Source organism: Bos taurus, chromosome 20, assembly GCF_002263795.3.
Source record: "Bos taurus isolate L1 Dominette 01449 registration number 42190680 breed Hereford chromosome 20, ARS-UCD2.0, whole genome shotgun sequence".
NCBI lineage: Eukaryota > Metazoa > Chordata > Mammalia > Artiodactyla > Bovidae > Bos > Bos taurus.
This window is the reverse complement of record NC_037347.1, coordinates 19,368,840-19,383,612: the sequence shown is the minus strand read 5'-3', so window position 1 is coordinate 19,383,612 and position 14,773 is coordinate 19,368,840. Positions and strand designations below refer to the sequence as shown.

General features: G+C 38.5%; 1 protein-coding gene across 7 annotated transcripts in view; it reads right to left on the bottom strand.

The window, feature by feature from the left end:
• Positions 1-14,773, bottom strand: part of PDE4D (phosphodiesterase 4D) — a 1,605,399-nt gene that overhangs the window by 934,157 nt on the left and 656,469 nt on the right. The gene's annotated exons all lie outside the window — the stretch shown is intronic.

Here is a 14,773-nt window from a genome sequence, read left to right as displayed (position 1 = left end):
GCAAGTAATTCTGTAATTACTTTACCCTATTTCTGATGTGGTACCTCCTGAGTGGCGAGACCTTTACTTCTCGTCACTGAATTTTTCTGTTAATTTGCATAATGAGCCAAAGAAGAAAAAGAATATATCTGGCTGAAATTTCAACTGAAATAGATTGTGGGGGAAAATGCAAAAAAAACAGGCATCTCTAGAAATGTATTCCAATACGGGAAAAGTCAACATGAAGTCTCAAAATGTTCATTTCTGAGTATTAAAACTGAATTATTTTCAAATTTCTGTTAGAAAGCTTGAATGCTTAACCCTCTTTCCAAAATATTCTTCCAAAAGAGTTGATTTCAAAGACAATGAGTCTTAATAACATTTTTGTTTTTCTCCAGCCTACCCACTTGGTAGGAGGCAGGAGTACATTATTTTACCTAGGAGTGCTTTAGCATCACAGATTCAGAAATAAGAGGAAGGAAACAGTAAATTTCAGCAGTCTTCCTATCATGTACAAGAGCCCTGGTTGTTCAGATAATATCCTTGTCATCTATCAGATTCTAAATCTTATTCTAGAATTCAGAACCAAGAACTGCCCAGCAAGGGAGCAAAGTCAGCAAGGAGCTGAGAGCCAAGAGAAACGACTGCCTTTGGAGAGATTGCTGAGGATATAGACCTACATCTGGCCTTATTTCCTTGGCCAACGTGGATTTACACATAGGCAATTATTTTCCTAGAGCAAGCAACACTCATATTCTGTCTGGTACAAAGAGTAATAATTGGTTATTATTGTTATGCTTTCTGGGAAATCATATTTGTCTCTAATTAGTTTTTGGTTATTTTGGGTGATTTACTGGAGCCTTCTAACTCCAGAGAAGTCATCTTTTATTCTGCTTTTAAAGATTCTAGGTCCCCTAAATACATCAAAGTCTGTTATATTTTCAAAATATACAAAAAAGAATATTTGACTTTTTCTTCAAAGTTCATCTCTGAATATAACATGGGAAGGCTTATAAATAAATTATGACTAAAAGCTACCAGGTTTATTTCCCTGATGAGCAAGCCCATTTCTGAATCAATATTTATTTTTGTCAACTACTGACTACTAACTTTAGAACTAGTAATATTTCTAAAGATGGAACTCCTGAAGCCATTTCTCAATGAATTTGATGCACCAATAAATCTATTGGTCAAACTCTGTTTCTAAGCTGCCTAAAACTGATACTAAAAGACATGGGTGAGAAAGATCTATAAGCATCAAATGAGACCTCATTAACTAGATACCCCAAAGATCAGAACCTAAGACAGACGAAGGGAGGGAGGGAGAAAGGGATGAAGGGAAGAGAGTTGGTTTCTATTTGGAACTCTTTTTCTATACAAAGGCAAATATCTCAATAGTTCTGAGTTTTACTTTGGCCCATGATTTAAAAAAAAAAAACAAAAAACAGAAGGGTATCTGAGAGGTGAGTATTCTCCTTAAATATATGTGAAGCTGCAATGGCTGACCTTGGCATCCCTTCTTGGGGTCCTCACAGTTGAACTCTGAATTTTGTTAGTTATTTGAAACAAAGGCACTGGAAATCCTAGCACTTCCCTCTGATCCACCTCTCTTGGAAGGATTCATCATTTGGCCCCAATTCCCCACTCCCTGTATTCACATTCTTTGCCATGTAATTTTGTGGAGCCCTCTCAGCAAGAGTGGGAACATCTGCCTCACCCCTTGACTCTGCCCTGAGTCACTGGAATATTAGCAAATAGAAGGAAAGAGGTTTGAAAGAGTACTTCTATATTGGGCTTTTGTCCTTCTATCTTTTCCAGTTCCTTGAGATGAACTCTCTCAGGCAAGCCCATGGTCCTAGGAAGAAGATGAGAGATTGGTGGAATAAAGCCACTCCCAGCTTCCGCCAATGTTAAGTCTAGCTTACAGTCACAGAACTATTCACATATTTAAAATAGATCTACTGAACATCAGCTGGCCCTCAGACTTGTTAGAAATAATAAATAATTGTTAAGTCACAGTAACAGCTAACTGACATACTCTCTTGGTGCCTTTGCGGGGGAATCTAACAAAAATTGTCAACTTCTATATGGATATTAGTCTCAGTGGGACTTCGTTTCTCTTTGCCAAATACTCAGGTGAAACAATGAGGATTTTTTTTTTTTTTAACAAAGGTCTCACTAAGGCAGACCATATTGAATGGAACTATAGAACAAATGCTATACCAGTACTAAAGTAATACAGGAATTTATGATTTGATGGTAAGCAATTATTGTTACAGATTCACTCCTATTGTTACCTGTGAAGATAACTGAAAGCATTGCTAGTCTTTATAATATTTAGTAAGGGCTTGTCTTTCCCAAACAAGTAAGAAGTACACATCTTTCATTTCCTGGGAAAACCAATTCAAGCAAAATTTCAAGCTTATACATGACAAACAAGAACCTATTTGCCAGTAATTGTCACCTAGATATTTTTTGAGAAGGAAATAGCAACCTGCTCCAGTATTCTTGCCTGGAGGATTCCATGGACAGGGGAGCCTGGCAGGCTACAGTTTATGGGGTCACAAGAGTTGGACACAACTGAGTGACTAAGCATACACATAGATTTTTTTTTTATAAAGACATGAGAGTTGTCTCTCATTTTTTCAGCTTTGCTTTTTTGCTTCCAAAAGGACAGTGTTATGTGTGATGTCAAAGTAGGCAGTTCAAGAATAAAGAAGATGCGTCTAGTGGACGCGTTGCATCAACTCATATTATTTTATTTCTACCATCCCTGTCCCTTTTTGTCTGACTAGGCTTCAGACTAAAACCCCTGTTGAGAGGAGTTCAAAAGTAATTCCAAGCAGCTCAAAAGATAGCAGGTATTCTTGGGTTAGTAACTCTTAAAAAAAAAAAAAAAAAAAAGCACCAACAATATCTCATTTGTCTTTATAAGGCAGGATTATTCTCTGACTTTTTAAAGTATGTCTAATGATTTTTTTTAAAAGAACAGGATGGTAAATAATCAGGTAGAAAGAAAGTGAAGTCGCTCAGTCATATTCGACTCTTTGTGACCCCATGGACTGTAGCCTACCAGGCTCCTCCATCCATGGAATTTTCCAGGCAAGAGTACTGGAGTGTGTTACCATTTCCTTCTCCAGGGGATCTTCCTGGCCCAGGGATTGAACCCGGGTCTCCTGCATTGCAGGCAGACGCTTTGCCATCTGAGGCACCAGTGATTAAATAACCAGGTAAGTTTTAACCAAATTTCCTAAACATGAACTGAAATAAGCTACTTTAGGATATGCTAAGAGAATACGAATTTGTGTTTCTACTGCTTGATAATAAAATGATGTGAGTTACAGTACTGTGGTGAGATCCCACACAAGTGAGGTATTAATGGAGAGGGTACTTGGAGCCCAAAGTAATCAAGGAAGATGAGGTCTGAGTGTGTATATAAGAGTGTATCTGGTTGGGTCTGTGTCCCCAAAAGACTTCAACATGGATTAAGTTTCAGGCCTAGTAAAATTTACAAGTTGGTACTCTAAAAGTTATGATGAGTACTGCTAAAGATAGGCATGCAGAACTGGTAGTTGGAAGAGGCCCCCAGAACCCTGAATCCAAAGGCATTCTGGAAGTATAGGATGTTTGACAGGTTTAATCGAAGCTTATTAAGTCATGTGTTCTCCAACTTAATAGGTGAAATGCAAGTAAGATGAACATAGGAAATACCAATGGGAATTAGAGACAGGGACCAGAGTAAGAGGGATCTGTGTTGTTCCCAGTGATTTGGAGAAAATGCATCACATTTCCAGAATAACACCGGCTCTAGTGATTTTGTACTGTGAGAACAGATAGCCTGTGCAAAGGATGTACTGAAGGAAATGAGCTTGGGGCCCATAGAGAGGGGTATTATGAAGTATATGGATGCATAGGCTTGAAAACTAGAGACAGTAAAGTAACTCACTTGTTATTGATTTGTCTTCAAGCAAGCAATGCAACAAAATTTAGTAAGACTTAATTAGGAGCACTCTCAACTGAGAAATTCTTGATGAGGTAGGCAATATTCATCTTGTTCCATATACACACCCCACTGAGTTATGTTTTGTTAAATATGCTATATATTGACCATCAATTATTTTACTTGTTGAAGTTAATAGTTACTACTGTAGTCATAATTAATGATTAATTTAGTGACAAAATTTGTGCTCGTTGCCTAGCAGAGCATTCAAAGGAATCACTTTTAAAGTACATAATTGCATAATGAAAATAGGTTTAAACTTTAAAAGACCACGTTCGAATAAAAAAATAAAAATGAAATCTAAAATTCACATTTAACTAACTTTTACTATCAAAGTAACAATAAACAGCAAATATAACTGTTAGTAAAACATGAAATCTGGGTCCTCTTAAGAATCCAAATTGGAGTATTCTTTTTCATCCTAAACTTACTTTAAATTCAGACAATGAGCCTATATTTCAGTTAGCAACATGTTTATTGAAAATCTGGGACTCAAGAAGCCCAGTTCACTTTTTTTCCTAGAGGCAATGTGCGCTGGGTCTTCTTGCTGTGGGCTGATCTCTAGTTGTGGCACGAGGGCTTCTCACTGCAGTGGCTTCTGCTGTTGCAAAGCACGGGCTCACTCTAAAGCACACGACCTTCCATAGTTGTGGCACACGGGTTTAGATGCCTACAGCATGTGGGATCTTTGAAGATCAAGGACTGAACTTGTGTCCTCTGCATTGGCAGGCAGATTTTTAACCACTGGATCATCAGGGAAGTCCTCCCAGTTCATTTTTAAAACTCAGCATCGCTTTACAGAGTTACCCAATTTTTCTCAAACGAAGCCTAAAGTAATCTTACTTAGAAGAGTTTCCAAAACAGTTTGTTAACAAGTTAACAGATAAAAATGCTGAAATGGTAAGTAGATATCGATTTCCTAAACAGGTTACCAAATCTCCCCATTCCCCAAACTTCCACTTCAAAATTCACTAAATTAAATCAAGCAAATTTCCTGTTCAAATTCACTAAATTAAACCAAACGACCATTCAAACCAGTGGTAAAGGAATCAATTTGAGTGGTTCTTCAACGGTTTGGAGAAAAAGAGAGGGAGGAGTGGCTAAATGTCACATTTTTTTGAACACCTGCCTTCTTGTTCTATGGCCAGTGTTCTTCCTCATCACAAATCTCCCTCATGTCGGTCACTAAACCTCGCCTATGAAGACACATTGCAAAGGGTTGTTCCTGTTCCTCTGCATTGTGGTTTCCTGGGGAGGATCTTTATTAAAAATGCACATTCTCAATTTAGGAATGGAAAGCTGTTGATGCAGGAGGAGTTGGGGGAAGGGAGCTTAAAAGAGGTAAGAGAGTGGTTAGCGAAGGCCTGTCTAGAGCCAACCTTAGGCAAAATTATGAAATAGTCCAAACTTAAGAGTTTTGCTGCCAGCTCATCCTAAGAGTTTACTAGAGCAGCATGCTTGCCCTCTTGTGATTTGGGCAGCACAGCGTTTCTGGCCTCTCCTCTTTCTGCCCAGAGGATCATTTAACCCTACTAGCAGCTGACCTCCCCTTAATGCCATCCCCCATCTGATCATGAGTTGTCTCCGGGGATGCTCCCATGGCTTTACATCCTTAGGCCACCAAAATCATCTGTCTTGTTGCTTTACTCCCTAGCCTAATCTATAAGGCTAGCAGCTTTGACTAGAAAACCCATCTTAAGCTATTAACAGGTTTGTTAAGTTTTAACAACATTAATGTGAAAGGGTTAGTTGCTCAGCTGTGTCTGACTGTTTGTGACCCCATGGGCTGTAGCCCACCAGGATCCACTGTCCATGGAATTCTCCAATGCAAGACTACAGGATTGGGTCACCATTTCCTACTCCAGGTAACCTTCCTAACCCAGGGATTGAAACTGGGTCTCTTGTATTGCAGGCAGATTCTCTACCATCTGAGCCTCCTAAATATTTATGCAAAAGTAATTCTGGCTTAAAATAGAATAATTTTGAAACTGAATAAAAGAAAAAGAAAAGAACAAAACTCATGCCTAATCTGACCAGTCTTGAGCATCCCCAGCTTACTTGACTGCTCTAATATGCATACTGTGTATTTCTGTGTTTGGTATGTGTGTGTCTGTGAGTCTCTCTGTGTGTGCAAATAATACAGTGTTTTGGTTTAGCTCCTTCCTCTGCAGCCAGATTGGCTGAGTTTGGATCCTGGCTCTGTCACTTTGCACAAATTAACTTGATGTCTCAGTACCACAGTTTCCACATCAATAAAATGGGGATGCTAAAAGAGCTACATCATGGAGTAGCTATGAGCAAGGATTTGGCACTTTTAGCCACCCTAGGTGCTGTGGGAAGGGAGGTGTGCACTAGGGTCAGTGGCATGGATTTGTATCCCAGCTCCACATAAGCAGATTTAATACCATGCCAACGTTTCTTAGGTTCTCTGTGCCTCAGTTTCCTTATATGTAATATGAGGAAGTCATGGGGTCAAAATAAATAAAAGGTCAAATGAAAAACAGTATTTTATAGCTTTGGTACAGTGAGACTGAAGAGGGCAAGGGAAAATTATGAGCTAGCCAATTTAGATAAATTTGACATTTCTGCTTTTAGGCTATCATGATTTTCCATACTAGGGTCAACTTCCAAAGTACTGATTTAATTACATAAGAAAAATTGTAAAGTCTTTTTTTTTTTCCCTTGGGGAGAGAGAGCCCTCTTCTTTACCAAGGTCTCAAAGAGATCTGTGCCCTGAGTGATATTTAGAATAGCTGTGGAAATAGATGATCTTCTTGCTCCCAAATTCAGTAATTTTTAAGTTTAATATTAGTTATTTTGATAATCTACTCTTTAATTGTCCTGCTAGAATTATATCAAACAGACTCTAAACTGGCATTTCTAATACTCAATTCCACAGGATTCTAGTATTTGGTCAGGTGCTCACAAGAGGACTGCCAGATTCTGGAAGAATAACCCCAGAAGTATTTTCTTTTTCTTTTCTTTTTAAAAAAATCAAAGCCATGTACAAAGCTTGCCTCTCATTTATATATCTGAATAATACTTTATCATTGAACTAGTATCTTGCTATTTTCTAATTTAGGCCTTAATATTTTAGATTATTTTCATGTGTCCAGCAAAGAAAATATTCACTTAGGCTTGAAATTTTACAAATCACTACTCCAGATACCACTAACAGCAACTTTTAACTGAGGGGTCTAATATCTTTGGTTTTCATTTGATAAGAACAATACTTGCTTCTATCAAGGCCATCAGTTTACTGAAAAAACTACGGGACTAATTTTTTGTTGTAAGCTATGGCTGGATGGCATCACCAACTCGATGGACATGGGTTTGAGTAGACTCCAGCAGTTGGTGATGGACAGGGAGGCCTGGCGTGCTGCAATTCATGGGGTCGCAAAGAGTCAGACACGACTGAGTGACTGAACTCAACTGAACTATGTTATTTTGCATTGCTATTCATTCTCCATCATTTATGTGAATTTATCCTGGAAGTCTGCATGCTATTTTGGGACTGATCTCTGTCTGCTCACCTGAGCTGTAGAGACTATAAGATATGTTAGGTATCTTTTAGTTTCAAAGTTTTTAGCTAAATATACTATTTTTTTTTTACACCCCAACATAATTTATGTTTGTGATAGTGTCAGCACTGCATTTAGAGGAGGCCTTTTGTCAGTCCTGAAAAATGTACATTGTTTTAAAAATATCCCTCCATGCCATTGATGAAATCCAAAAGAACTTGAAGGATGGAAGGGATGATGCAGTTTAAAAACCCCGACTGGCTCCCTGGAACGGTGAGTCACTGAGCTGTGCTCCACGTGAGGCCTTCATGGGAAGAGCAGGCGATGCAGGAGAATTCTTTTGAGCCAGCAGGGAGCTGAAATTCACCGAAATATCCTCCTCTTGGAGGCTCTTCAGAAAAGGATTTGCTTTCTGTTCAGTAACCTTGTGGTTCAAGCAGGGCAGCTGTGGGCTTTTTGTGGGACATGTACACAAACGTTCTTCTCAGATGTCTCACATGATGCCTATGGAGTGTGAGGAGGCTGAGCGAGGGTCTGTGGGGAGCCTGAAACCTTATAGCAGTAAAAGCTTTAATCGGACCTGGAAGACTCTTTAATATTTTCAAATACTCACACGAGTCCAAAAATATGACTTTTGGCAACTGAAATTGTCAAATGCGTAGGCTATCTTTTTTCTTCTTTGGCTGTAACCTGCATGTGAAAGAGGTTTCCTGTGAATTCACTCTGACAAACGGCTCTTAAACACCTGCCCGATCAATCAACACTTTAAAGAAGTACCTTTCTAAAAATAAACTAGCGCCACTTCATATTTTACTGGCCCTTCTGCCCCCTCACGAGCGATTATTCAATGTTGGCTAATAATTAATTGGACTGCAACAGGCTATTTCGACGGGCTTCATAAACAGCTGTTCAGATGTATAGAACAGTATGACATATGCCTATGAATGCCGGCAGCAGACTGCCCTTTGGGTTTGAATGTGTTATTTCTGGTGGTGGTATTTCCTGTGTAGCTCAGGAAATAACAGACCCAACAGACTGGCGGTACCTTTCCCGCTTAGATGCCTGTGGACTGTGCCCTCTGAATAGTGATTACAGCCACACGGTGCAGGGCTTGTTCCTTTGTGCAGCTGGAAAGATGTGGGGCTACAGGGAGGACTGGCTGGTACAGGCTGATACATGACCTCACTCCCGCTAGGTTCTCCAGTGGACCCTACTCAGGGCTGAGCGGGATGTTGAGAGGCTGTGGCAGTGCCCCGCGCAGCAGCAAAGAATGCCACTCAAGTGGCCTGGGAGTAGGCAGTCCCACTCTGATCACCTCATGCTCTCTCCCTGAGATAGGCTCAGCAAGGAATAACAACTACCTTGTTATCAGGAAAGGGCAGAGAGTGATGGCTTTCTGTGAGATAACCTCGTATTCTCTGCATGTCTTTCTGGGGGTGATTTGTAAGATATATTTAAAATGAAGGTGGTAAATGCTCAATGCCCAAATCAGGTAGATTTTAAAACTTAAGAAGGCAATTTATGTGGATTTCATCTGAATAATTTTTCAATGGAGAAAACTTACATAAAAGCAAGCTGAATTTACCTAGAAGATGTTGGTGTTATTGTTCAAAAAACTACCTTTAAACTATTTATAAATGATATATTTTGATGATTCTTCTATGTTGTGCAAATAATCACAATACTTTAAAGGCCCTAAAAGCAGTTAAGACTCCAGGGATTAGATCCCAGTTAACTGTAAGGCAGTGGTGCCACAGGAGTTTCTTCCTGCAGTTTTTTCAGGGCAGTTGCTGCAAGCTTTGGTGGAGCCAGGAAGAACTGGGTTCTCTCCCACACCCAGTGGCTAAATGCCAAATCCAAAAAAAAAAAAAATGTTACCACAATATTCTGACTAAAGCTGCATAAATGACTCTTTATTTTGAACCACAGTGAATAAATTAAATTTAAATTGTCAGGTCTAAATTATACTTAAATTCATATATGCTTATATGAATTTAGTAATTTGACTTTGTTTTCACATCTGATTTTAGATGGTAGCCATTCACTATAGAAATAATGGTAAACTTTTTATAATAAATAAAAATGGTAAATTTTTATTTATTGAGTGCCGACTTATGCACGAGATTTTATGTGCATCACCCACTTTCCTCCCCTACTGCAAGGTAAGCTTTGCTACGATCCCAGAGGAGGAAACTGAGAATCAGAAGAATGAAGGCACACTAAAGTCACATAACTAGTTAAGTGTGTGGTGTGGGAAGACTGTGGTTTTCATTCTGTCTGCCCTCTGCAGGAAGATTAACCTAAGTCACTGGGACATGTGATTCCTGCCAGAGCACGTGGTCTCTAGTGCTGTGAGATTATCTGGATTCCTTTAAGACCTGTTACATGCTTTTTTAAAGAGATCCTATGAAATGTAATTTACTAATAATTTACTCTGCAGCAAGTTTATGAGTAAGAAAGGATATTAAAACAACAATTCTACTTTCAGTCTCCACTGTCTTCTTAATCATTTGTATTATTTGTTTAGAGCAGTTGAAAAAGTTAAGCAATGACAGTATTTTGTCAGAAAACCATTTAAAAAGTTTACAGCAGGCAGGACTCATATTTATTGCCTCTTACGTGTTTGTTTATTGAAAATCTTATTATCTGAATTTTCTCTGATTATACTCTAAGGTTACACCTGCACTTACTTTAAAACAACATTTTCACCTTGGTTCTGAGAAATAATCATCAAATCCAAAATATCACACTTTAAAAATACCACACAGTCTCATTTAGAGTTTTTTTTTCTATTATCAAAATTACAGTTCTATAATAGAGTGTTTTTATTCATCCACTGCAAAAGCTTTTGCTACATATTCATATAAATTTACCACTAATAAATCTAATAAAAAACCCACAAATATCACACTCTAATATAAAAGGAACAATGGCATTTTCATCACAGAAAATAAATGTTTTTTCTTCTTTATTGCAAATACCAGAAATATCTTCAGATGAACATATAATGCCCAGTTGTGGATATGACTAGTGATGGAAGTAAAGTCTGATGCTGTAAAGAACAGTACTGCATAGGAACTGGAATGTTAGGTCCATGAATCAAGGTAAATTGGAAGTGGTCAAACAGGAGATAGCAAGAGTGAACATCAACATTTTAGGAATCAGTGAACTCAAATGGACTGGGATGGGTGAATTTAATTCAGATGACCATTATATCTACTACTGTGGGCAAGAATCTGTTAGAAAAAATGGAGTACCCCTCATAGTCAACAAAAGAGTCCAAAATGCAGTAAGTACTTGGATGCAATCTCAAAAACAACAGAGTGATCTCTGTTCATTTCCAAGGCAAACCATTCAATATCACAGGAATCCATGTCTATACCCCAAACACTAATGTCAAAGAACCTGAAGTTGAACAGTTCTATGAAGACCTACAAGACCTTCTAGGACTAACATCCCCTGAAGATGTCCTTTTCATCACAGGGGACTGGAATGCAAAAGTAGAAAGTCAAGACATACCTGGAGTAACAGGCAAGTTTGGCCTTGGAGTATAAAATGAAGCAGGGTAAAGGCTAACAGAGTTTTGCCAAGAGAACACACTGGTCATATCAAACACCATCTTCCAAAAATACAAGAGAAGACTCTACACACGGACATCACCAGATGGTCAATACCGAAATCAGATTGATTATATTCTTTGCAGCTAAAGATGGAGAAGCTCTATACAGTCAGCAAAAATAAGACCAGAAGCTGATTGTGGCTCAGATCATTAACTCCTTATTGCAAAATTCATACTTAAATTGAACAAAATAGGGAAAACCACTAGACCATTCAGGTATGACCTAAATCAAATTCCTTACAATTATACAGTGGAAGTGACAAATAGATTCAAGGGATTAGATCTGATAGATGGAGTGCCTGAAGAACTATGAACAGAGGTTCATGACATTGTACAGGAGGCAGTGATCAAGAGCATTGCCAAGAAAAAGAAATGCAAAAAGGCAAAATGGTTGTCTGAGGAGGCCTTACAAATAGCTGAGAAAAGAAGAGAAGCTAAAAGCAAATGAGAAACATTGAGATATACCCATCTGAATGCAGAGTTCCAAAGAATAGCAAGGAGAGATAAAACCACCTTCCTCAGTGATCAGTGTGAAGAAATAGAGGAAAACAACAGAATGGGAAATACTAGAGATCTCTTCAAGAAAATTAGAGATACCAAGGGAACATTTCAGAATGTTCATAACAGAAGCAGAAGATATTAAGAAGAGGTGGCAAGAATACACAGAAGACCTATACAAAAAAGATTTTCATGACCCAGATAACCATGATGGTGTGATCACTCACCTATAGACAGGCATCCTAGAATGTGAAGTCAAATAGGCCTTAGGAAGCATCACTATGAACAAAGCTAGTAGAGGTGATGGAATTCCAGCTGAGCTATTTCAAATCCTGGAAGATGATGCTGTGAAAGTGCTGCACTCAATATGCCAGCAAATTTGGAAAACTCAGCAGTGGCCACAGGACTGGAAAAGGTCAGTTTTCATTCCAATCCCACAGAAAGGCAATGACAAAGAATGTTCAAACTATAGCACAATTGCATTCATTTCAGGTGCTAGCAAAGTAATGCTTAAATTTCTCCAAGCCAGGCTCCTACAGTATGTGAACCAAGAACTTCCAGATGTTCAAGCTGGATATAGAAAAGGCAGAGGAACCAGAGATCAAATTGCCAACATCTGTTGAATCATAGAAAAAGCAAGAGAATTCCAGAAAAATATCTACTTCTGCTTCACTGACTACACTAAAGCCTTTGACTGTTTGAATCACAACAAACTGTGGAAAATTTTAAAAGAGATGGGAATATCAGACTGCCTTACTTGCCTCCTGATAAATCTGTATGCAGGTCAAGAAGCAACAGTTAGAACTGGACATGGAACAGCGGACTGGTTCCAAATTGGGAAAGGAGTACACCAGGGCTGTATACTGTCACGCTGCTTATTTAACTTATACCGAGTACATCATGGGAAATCCTGGACTGACTGAAGCACAAGCTGGAATCAAGATTGCCAGGAGAAAAATCAATAACCTCAGATATCCAAATGACACCACCCTTATGGCAGAAAGTGAAGAGGAACTAAAGAGCCTCTTGATGAAAGTAAAAGAGGAGAGTGAAAAAGTCAGCTTAAAATTCAACATTCAAAAAATGAAGATCATGGCAACCAGTCCCATCACTTAATGTCAAATAGATGAGGAAACAATGGAAACAGTGACAGACTTTATTTTTGGGGGCTCAAAAATCACTGTAGATGGTGACTGCAGCCAGGAAATTAAAAGACACTTGCTCCTTGGAAGATAAGCTATGATCAACCTAGATAGCATATTAAAAAGCAGTGACATTATGTTGCCAACAAAGGTCTGTCTAGTCAAAGTTACCATTTTTCCAAAAGTCGTGTATGGATGTGAGAGTTGGACCATAAAGAAAACTGAACGGCAAAGAATTGATGCTTTTGAGCTGTGTTGTTGGAGAAGACTCTTGAGAGTCCCTTGGACTGCAAGATCAAACCAGTCAATTCTAAATGAAGTCAGTCCTGAATATTCATTGGAAGGACTGATACTGAAGCTGAAGCTTCAATACTTTGGCCACCTGATGCGAAGAACTGACTCCTTAGAAAAGACTGTGATGCTGGGATAGATTGAAGGCAGGAGGAGAAGGGGACGACAGAGGATGAGATGGTTGGATGGCATCACCAATTCGATGGACGTGAGTTTGAGTAAACTCCAGGAGTTGGTGATGGACAGGGAAGTCTGGTGTGCTGCAGTCCATGGGGTCACAAAGAGTCAGACACGACTGAGCCATGAACTGAAACATAGCAAGGGAGAAATTGCTTATTTCATCACAGGGAAAAAAGATAGAATAAAGGAAGTATCAAACATATTAAACATTTATGTAGATTTACATATGAAAGTACATGAAAAGTTAGCAAAGATCTAGTATCAGCAATATCTCTAAAATGCAACCATCCTTTTTTTTTTTTTCTGAAAGTCTTTCTTGATTTTAAGGAGTCTCTACAGCACAGATGACAGGCAAAACTGAAGTTGTCACGATCAGCTTAATCAAGTGTCTCTTCAGCAGTGTCCATAGGGAGTATACAATGTCTAATGAGGTTTTAGAATGATTTATTAGACTAAGGTTTCCATCAGACACAGTTCTTTCATTAATTATGATTCCCCCCTAAAGACTAACTAAGCAGTGTTTCCCTATTTTAAAATAAAAGTTCCTGTTAAGTACATGTGAATTCATAAGTTAGAGAGTAAAGGCTGACTTCACTCCTTGAAGATAATTCGCCAGTGAATATCAAACATGGGTCACTTACTTCTAGAATCCTAAGGACTCTTCTGATTTCAGCGGATAAGACAGGAAGCTGACTTAATGGAGCAGTGTAGAGAGAGAAGGGTCTGAGGCAGGGGGTCAGAGATGGGGCCCCAGAAGCTAGGGAAGAAGATTTTCAAGAGTGCACAGCTTGCATGGTGTAGTTCAAAGACAATGTGTGAGATGGGGACATGAGATGAAGACACATTTTTGGAAATGAATGAACTTCATTGAAAAAGAAGGGAAGAACATATTGTTCCTTTTATAACACTCATTTATAAAAAAGAAAAATTAAAATAAAAACTACAGTTAGATATTATTTTTATTCGTCCGTCAAATGTTAAAATGTATAGTGTTCTATGTTATAAATTATGCTGAGAATAAGTACAACAGTCATGGGAAGGTAAATTTGGGGTTACTTTTTTGAAGGACAATTTGGTGATATCTATCAAATTTAAAAATACACATTTCTTCTGACTTAGAAATTTTGTAACCAAATATTAATTCTATAGATATATTTACTTTATATGTACAAGTAATTAATTAGAAGGATAGTCATTGGAACACTGTTGGTAATGACAAAAGATGGAAACAATCTAAATATCCACCAATAGATTGATGACATTAATTATATCTCATCCATATAATGAACTGCACTGTAAGGGGTAACAGTAATGCAGCAGAGCTACATGCATGGTTAGGAATAAATCTCCTTGCTATACCATTAAGCTTGGAGGAGGGCATGCCCCCCACTCCAGTATTCTTGCCGGAGAATCCCATGGTCAGAGAAAGTCTGGTGGGCTATAGTCCATACAGTCACAAAGAGTTGAACATGACTGAAGCAACTTCACACGTACACATACCATTAAGGGACACAAGCAAGAAGCAGAATGATTTTCTGTTATA